The following is an 8973-nucleotide window of genomic DNA, read 5'->3' as shown; positions in this document are numbered from 1 at the left end:
ATATATATATATATATATATATATATATATATACATACACACACACACACACACATATATATATACATATATATACATATATATATATAACACAGTTGCAAGGGAATGACCAGCCTTTCTTAAATATATTTCCTTCTCTGTATATGAATCAGTTCTTCGATGTATTAAAGCTGTGACTGATGCCAAAGGTGAACCAACTCCGTATAAAATAATATAACTTCCGTCTAACACGGTGTTTCCATTATTTTGCCTAATCCTTGTGCGCGCGCGCGAAGGTGTGTGTGTAGATGGGTATGTATGTATGTAGGTAGGAATGGAGGCGCAATGGTCCAGTGTTTAGGGCAGCGGACTAGCGGTCATAGGATCGCGGTTTCGATTCCCAGACCGGGCGTTGTGAGTGTTTATTGAGCGAAAACACCTAAAGCTCCAAGAGGCCCCGGCAGGGGATGGTGGCGAACCCTGCTGTACTCTTTCACCACAACTTTCTCTCACTCTTACTTTCTGTTTCTGTTGTGCCTGTAATTCAAAGGGTCAGCCTTGTCACACTGTGTCACGCTGAATATCCCCGAAAACTACTTTAAGGGTATACGTGTCTGTGGAGTGCTCAGCCACTTGCACGTTAATTTCACGAGCAGGCTGTTCCGTTGATCAGCTCAACTGGAAACCTCGACGTCGTAAGCGACGGAGTGCCAACAAAATGTAGGTAGGTAGGTAGGTAGGTAGGTAGGTATAATGTTATGTACATGTATCACTTTTATCAACAAATATAACTGCGTTGTTGACACGATATGATGAGAATTTATTATCCTACCACGACTTTTACCCCGAACCTGAAACATACTAAGATATGTTTTAGGTCTTTTGCGGGTGAGCATAGTAAATACATTCTCCAAAGTTAGATCAATGCTCCATGAGTCAATACTTCCAGTTTTGGCTGAATATATATATTTATTACTATCTGATAAAAGTATAAATAGGCATCGACTGTATTTTGGAAATAGATGTAAAGTATTTTTAATTCTGCAGATGATGAAAGTTTCTAATTTAGACAGAAGGCCACTCGTTTTAAATCGATCTCAGCACTTGAGTGGTATATATTTTATGGAGCCAGGAAAGATAAAAGACAAAATCGATCTCGTCAGAATTTGAAGTCAAAACGTAAAAACGCGTAAATATAAATTACACGATGTTTAATCCGGTACTCAAAACAGTGTCTCTACTTCAGCACCATTATTTCGGTAGATTTAAAGCTAATAATTAATGAATGGGTTCAATGAGCGGGGAACATTTTTATAGTCATGTGACCTATAAGCATTAGCAACCAAATTTCCGCCATGATGCATTAGATACTCTAGTCTGGAAGCACTGTGGTTGAAAAACATAAATGAAATAGTATTAGCTTAAAAGCTTTTGGTGAGTGTAGATTTGTACGTAAACAACAACTAATGACTGAAGTTATATCATATAGTTTTGATTGATATTTCTTTAAATAATATCATGTTAGATATGTTTTTAGATAATATAATTTTGCTAATATACACCATTAAATTATATATTTTAAATAATATGTAAACGGTAACTATGTTTTGGTGTCTTTAAATATTATATTTTTATAATAAATCTCCATTAATGATATATTTTCTATAGCATACATCCTTAAATGTTATTTTCTTATAATATGCTTTTAGATAATATTATTTCCGTATTATACATCTATCACTTATATATTTTTGATAATGTGTCTTTTCGTGTAAATATTTTTGGTATTTTCTCTCATTTGTATGTCTTTATATTTTCATGTTATTCTTTGTGAATGGAATGCGAAAAATAACAAAATGATGTTGGTATAAAAGAAAGAGAAAGGAAAGATGATCTAGCAGTGCTTTGAACCCTACTCACCTGAAGACGCGCATGTATACACCTATTATTGGATCATATTAATGCAATAATGTGTATAATATATGTAACATTCAGCAATTACAATTGTAGTGGTTTGTAATAAAGACTGTTCACTCCATCTTCTCGTACTAAGATTGTTTTATATATATATAAATGATAAAATGTAACACAGGAAGATGACGGCGGAACACACAGAATACAGAAAAAAACGCACAAAGGACGTAGATATGTTCTTCACCCGTCTGTTATAGACAAAAAAATCATTACAGTTTCGACACCTTATTGATAATATTGGTGGTGCCAACAGCAAAAAGCTGTTAAGGTACAAATGAGCGAACAGAACAGAATAAGGCACATATAAAAAAGAGGGTGTCTCATGACCGAACGGTAATATATGTAAAATACATGAAAATATATGAAAATATATGAAACAAAAAAGCCAGGACAATAGCGAAAAAAATTAAACTTAAAGAAACGTCACGAATATTTCTCTATATAGAAGGCCTTTCGGCTATGCGACAGATGTGAGTGTGTGTGTGTGTGTGTGTGTGTGTGTGTATACATGTATACGACAGGCTTCTTTTAGTTTCCGTCTACCAAATTCACTCACAAAGCTTTGGTCGACTTGAGGCTATAGTAGAAGCACAAGGTGCCAAGCAGTGGGACTGAACCCGGAACTATTTTCGGGAGCAAACTTCTTACCACATACCCATGCCTACGCCTATATATCCACACCATTTTTGATATGTCTGTAAAAGGTGTATGGCGTTCATAAGGTGGATGTATTTGCATGAACAAAACGCCAATTGTGACCACTGCATGTTTCCTTAAATAACTTAATCTACATTTTTTTAAAAGACGATACATATTTCTGAGTTGCAGAAAAGAAGCAAATCTCAGTGAGATATGACACTGACCTATCACAGGAAATGTTTCTATAAAGATCAAATGTTGCTTGCAGAATCTATGCGGCAAGGAAACTTAAATTCTACTTCGATACTGCAAAAGATAGCTATGAATTTGTTACGGTTGTGTTTAGTACATGTATATTGCTGTAATTATTGTTACTGTTGCTTTCATCTTTGTTGTTACTATTATCGTTGTGGGAGTGTTGCTGCCATTACCGCTCTTCTTAATGCTACTGTAGTAGTAGTAGTAGTAGTAGTAGTAGTAGTAGTAGTAGTAGTAGTAGTAGTAGTAGTAGTAGTTGTAGTAGTAGTAGTAGTAGTAGTTGTTGTTGTTGTTGTTGTTGTTGTTGTTGTTGTTGCTGTTGTTTATCCCCAAATTGTTTCTGAACGATAAATTGCGTTCCGTTTGTCACCATTCTTTTTGTTCATGCGCCAGAGACTAGCTATCCAATGTTGCCTTGTTTTTTAACTCGATACTGTTATGATTCGAACGATTGGGCCGCTACTTCTAAAAGGTCGAGCAATGCCATGTTTACTCATTATTGTTTGCTCATTGTTGTTGTTTTTGTTATTACTACTGATGTTGTGCCATTATTGTGGTTGTTTCTAATGCGGTGAGCAGAATAGTTAGCACGCCGGGTGAAATGCCTAGCGGTATTGCGTCTGTCTTTACGTTCTGAGTTCAAATTCCGCCGAGGTCAACTTTGCTTTCCTCCTAATCGACGGGCCCCCTCACACCAAATTTCAGGCCTTGTGCATAGAAAGGATTATTGTGGCTGTTTCTGTTGGTGGCGTTGGTGATGGTAGTGGTTTTATTGCCGTTGTTGTCGCTCATGTCGTTGTTGCTGTCGTTGTTGTTGCTTTTATTCTTGCTGTTGCAACAGTTGTTACTGCAGCTGCTATTTTGAAAGCTCTGGCTGCAGTTCTCTACTATTAGGTAGCCAATGTTCACTCTGAAAGATTTATTGTAATTAATCGAAAATTCGATGTTGTTGGTGTCCAATGTTAACAAAGACAAAATTGATCTTCCTTCCTGACATTTGTCACTGATATATTCCATCTTATAATGATGGGAAAACTTACGATGTGAATTGTCAAGATACAAGTCCAAACTTCTCACCAACCGGACACCTAGTTAATTATACAATGTATAATACTGGCTCGTCTTTGAATCGTTACTACTCTGCTTATGCAAATTATCTGTTGTATCGTGTTGCATTTCAATACTTAATGTAGTTAACGATTTATTTGAGAATACATCCACCAACCAACCATATTTATTTTACATATTGGCACAGAATAACAAATGTCAATGGAATACACCAGTACTTTATTATAACTTCATTTATTGACATCCTACCAGAAGGATTAAATACTACTTCAGTTCCTTAGAACAACGTAGAGCAGGAATGTTCAACTTATGGCACATGAGCCAAAAGCGACACATTAAATTGATTAGAAATGGTGCATTGCTTCCCCGTAAACAATTTTCACTATTTGATGATTCTGAGACGGCCACCGGCATCGGTCCATCGCATCTTTTTGTAAGCCAATTGAAACCTCTATTTCACGCTTTTGTTTTGTTCGACCTCTGCAAATATTTGTGGGTTTGCACTTTTTTTTTTCTTCAAAATTCATCTTTGATTTTATTTCAGCCCTCACAGTGTAAAAGAAAATCAACGAAAGAAGCAAAAACTGGTAGTAAACCTGAAATCAATAAACAGTGGAAAATGCGTTCTTATTTATAGCAGGTCGTTCAGAAGCAAAACCGTCATGCATTGTTTGTGAAAAGAGTTTCTCACATAGTAGGAAACATGATCTTAATAAGCTCTATGAAACACATGTAGAACAATATAGAAAACAACTAGTGCTTGAGTTTGAGTTATGTAATACGTGATTAAAGAAAGTGAATAACTCAAAAAAGACAAAACGTATTTATTAAAAGATATTACAAAAGTAATATTCTAAAGAATATTGTAAAACATATTTGGAATGTGGCGATCTTGTCCTCGGTTGTAATGTACGCTGACTTTTAGAAAATGAGTTCTGCACAGATTTTGGATACTGAAAAATATTTTTTATAATTTTCTAGAAAAGAAAAATGAACCGGACAAAGAAAGACTTGTTTACGAGATAAGAAGTGACATTTTGATTTAGCATTTTATTATTCATATACTTAGCTATCTCAATGATCTAAATCTGCAAGGTAAGGACAAATTGTTTTCTCGCTTTTAAATGGCATTAATACATTCATGATTAAAGTGAAACTGATCGTCTCTCAGGTAGAAGATGAGGATTTGAACCAGTCTCCGTACATAAAAGAGCTATCTGCCTGTACTGAGAATATTGGCAATTTTCAAAATATGTTGAAAAATCAGGTAATTACAAGAGTTAATTGAATGTAGTTCGTGATTTTGCAAAAGAAGATTGCCTGTTCATATTTATAAACCCATTTTCATTTAATGAACATAAAATCAGGAAAATGCCTAGTAACGTAGAAATGGAACTACTTGAATTGAAAACAAATTCATTAGTGGAAATGAAGTTTGATTAGCTTCCTTCAGTTTCAGATAACGTTAATGCAGTTAATTTCAGGCAACAATTATTTTGTGAACTTTTTTCAGAAATTAGGACATTTCACCAGATCAACGTACAGGTACAAACAAACATTTTCGCCCATTACACTGATAAAAACAAAACGAGGGGACCATCGGCTGGTTTAAATTTGAAGAATTACTTAAAGTTCTTTAAAAGCTTGGAAAAATCAAAACGGAATCATAAATCTCATTAAAATAAGCAATGTATTATATTGTTTCTCGTTTATATTAAATAGTTATATCATGCAAAATGCTAAATATGTCTAGATTAAAATGTTTTATACAAGAATTGAAGGTATAGCACTGGTACAGCGCATTTGAATACATACGTGAAAGACTTTGCTCCAGTTCGTAAACATTTCAAATCTTTATTTAAGTTGGCTGATTTCAATAAATTATTTTAAATAATTTTCTTTGCAATGCGTAAGATACAAGTTTTGATTAACTAATATATGGTTTATTATAGTTGTTAATATCGTTGTCTTTCAATTTTTATATATAAATAGGAAGCACTGTGTCAGTTTTCTTCTTTACACTTAGGAAGAACAACCTACGATTTAGGTAGCGTTTCTGAAATTTTTCTTCCGTTATACTAGTGTAGTGTTTAGTTATAATCTTGTTAATAGAATTTGATATCACATGCATGTATTTGATACCACAATTGCATGTATAGCTTATATAAATTTCGATTTTGACAATGTAGTATTAGAATTTGTAATATATTATTGTGATATTAGATGTGTAACTGAAACTTGCCCTAATAGTATTTCTAATAGTATTTTTTATGTGGTTTTTCTATATCTATTTTCGATACAGTATTTAATTTTCGATATATCTATAGCCTATACCGAAAAATTATCTACAACAGCTAAAACATATTTCGTAGTATTAGATTTAACGTTCGGCGAGAAAGGACAGAGTTAAAACCAAATAATCTTTCGGCATCTTTTCTTGGTAGATTTTAGGGCTAAGGGCATGCAATTAATTTTACAAATTAATCTGTTTCCCTCCAACACATTATCATAATCGTTAGGGACAAAGGTTATCTAACGATGAATCAGGAATTATTTTACATATAAAACAGATTTTAAGTATTATCAGAGGCGTTATAATTCTTATTAATATTAATAAGACGGCGAGCTAGTAGAATCGTTAGCACACCAGATAAATGCTTAGCAGCATTTCGTCCGTCTTTACATTTTGTGTTCAAATTCCGCCAAGGTCAACTTTGCCTTTCATTTTTTCGAGATCGATAAAATAAGTTCCAGTCAACCACTGAGATCGATCTTATTCACTAACCCCCTCCCACCAAAATTTCAGGCCTTGTGTCTATAATAGAAAGGAATATTGACAAGGCGGCGAGTTGGCAGAATCTTCCGTTCCGACTGTTTACGTTCTGAGCTCAAACACTACCGGGCTCAACTTTGCTTTATCCCTCCGGAATCGATAAAATAAAGTACCAGGCAAGTACTGGGGCTGGTGTATTCGACTACCTCCTCCCCAATTGCTGGACCTGTGCTAAAATTAGGAATAAATGTTAATAATGCTGAGGTTTTCATTAGCATTGGTATTTACTCGCCTTTAGTTCTTAAACAGTGGCTCCCAACTGGTTCACCGCTTCGTACAGGTGCACAAGGAGTATCTATGAGTACCGCGGGTTTTAAAATATAATTTAAAACTTTAAAAGATCTATGCTAGTGCTTGAGCGTCTTAAAATACGCATTATTTGTACTTTTGTTATTTATCTGCTGATATATTACTATGTCAGTATATCGACCAAATTATCGGATGTCGTTATACACCGCTGATTACAATGCGCTTCCTCACATTGTTGTATCTTTCGGATAATTCCATCCGCTGGCTAGGCGGGCCGGCCAGCATACGCCCTCAGTATATATATACATACACATACACATACAGGTACTCACGCGCGCACACATACACTATGGAGCTTCTGCGCCGCTCTCATCTTTCAGACTTACAAAATTGTGGTCTACCCGAGGCTATGGTAAAAGTTATCTAACGTACAGCGGTATAATGGTGTGTACTCGGATCTACGAGGTTGAGAAGTCAGCATTTCAACGACATAGCTCCCTCTGTTTCTCTATGTGTGTGTGTGTGTAAATTTTTTACTGTATGTATTTATATGTATATATATGTATAAATGTGTATGTGTGTACATATTAATAGAGAAGAAACAAGGATGTGGCGAAAATCTTAATAGAAGAGATCAATGTGAGATTGGACATTTCACTGGAGAAAACCGAGATGGTAACTAAATATTAAATATGCAGATGGTCATGTAGATGGCAGCACTGTGTAGGAAACGATCATTTACATAAAGTAGTAGTAGTAGTAGTAGTAGTAGTTGAATAGCAAATGTTATTAGCTTTATTTAAAAAAAAAAAAAGATGGGTGGAGAAGCGAGGGGATGGTTGCAGCAAATGTAAGCGTATCCATGGCAACTGCATCAGCACATGTGCTAGACCGGTAGTGTGGAACGGGACTGAGCACAATGAAGCATCGAGAGACGGAGACAGCGAAAGAGAAGAGAGAGGGAGAGGAGGGGGGAGAGGAGGAGGGTATGTGAGTCAGAGAATGAGAAAGTGATGAGATATAAAGAGAGAGAGAAAGGGAGGGAGATAAGGAGAGAGAGAGAGAGAGAGAGAGAGAGAAAAAGAAACTGAGAGAGACACACACAGAGTGAGAGATGAGAAGCAAAGATTTCAGGAAGAAAACAACGAACGATGTCCGGGCCTTTGTTCTAGTAGTAGTAGTAGTAGCGTTGGTAGTGGTGGGTTTCGGGGTTTTATAGTGGTTTTTATAGTAGTAATGACGATGATGGTGGTAGTGGTAGTGGTGCTGGTGGTGTGATAATTGTTGCTATCGTGGTGGTAGTGATGTTGGTGATGATAGCGACGATGGTAATGCCAGTGATAGACTGGTGCAAGCAATTGTTGTTGTGATGGAGATGGAGATGGTGATGCTGGTGATGCTGGTGCTGGTGCTGGTAGTGGAGGTGACGGTGCTGGTTGTTCATGTGACCGTTATTCCTTGTTGCATGTAGGTGGTAGTGACTGTGGTTGTTGCATCGGTGGTGGTGGTCGTAGTGATCGTCTGTTGCTTGGTTGTGTAACGTGCAGTAGAACATGTGGTTTGGAGTCATGTGACGTGTGGGTAGTGCTGGTGCTGCTGATGATGATGATGAGGAGGATTATGATGATGATGATGATGATGATGATGACGATGATGATGATGATGATGATGATAGGGGTGGTGGTGGTGGTGGTGGTGGTGTTATAGGGTGTTGAGGTGTTAGGGGTACATAGAGACAGTGCTGTCATGTCAAGCAGTACAGCTTATACAAATAGTGAAAACTGGTGGGTGTTGAGATCTAATGCTACTACTAGTATACTAGTATTACAATTATTACTATTACTATTATTCTTATTCTTCTTCTTATTATTATTATTATTATTATTGTTGTTGTTGTTGTTGCTATTATTATCATTAGTAGTAGTAGTAGTAGTAGTAGTAGTAGTAGTAGTAGTAGTAGTAGTAGTAGTAGT

This window comes from Octopus bimaculoides, chromosome 2, assembly GCF_001194135.2.
Source record: "Octopus bimaculoides isolate UCB-OBI-ISO-001 chromosome 2, ASM119413v2, whole genome shotgun sequence".
Classification (NCBI taxonomy): Eukaryota; Metazoa; Mollusca; class Cephalopoda; order Octopoda; family Octopodidae; genus Octopus; species Octopus bimaculoides.
Note: the sequence above shows the minus strand (reverse complement) of the source record.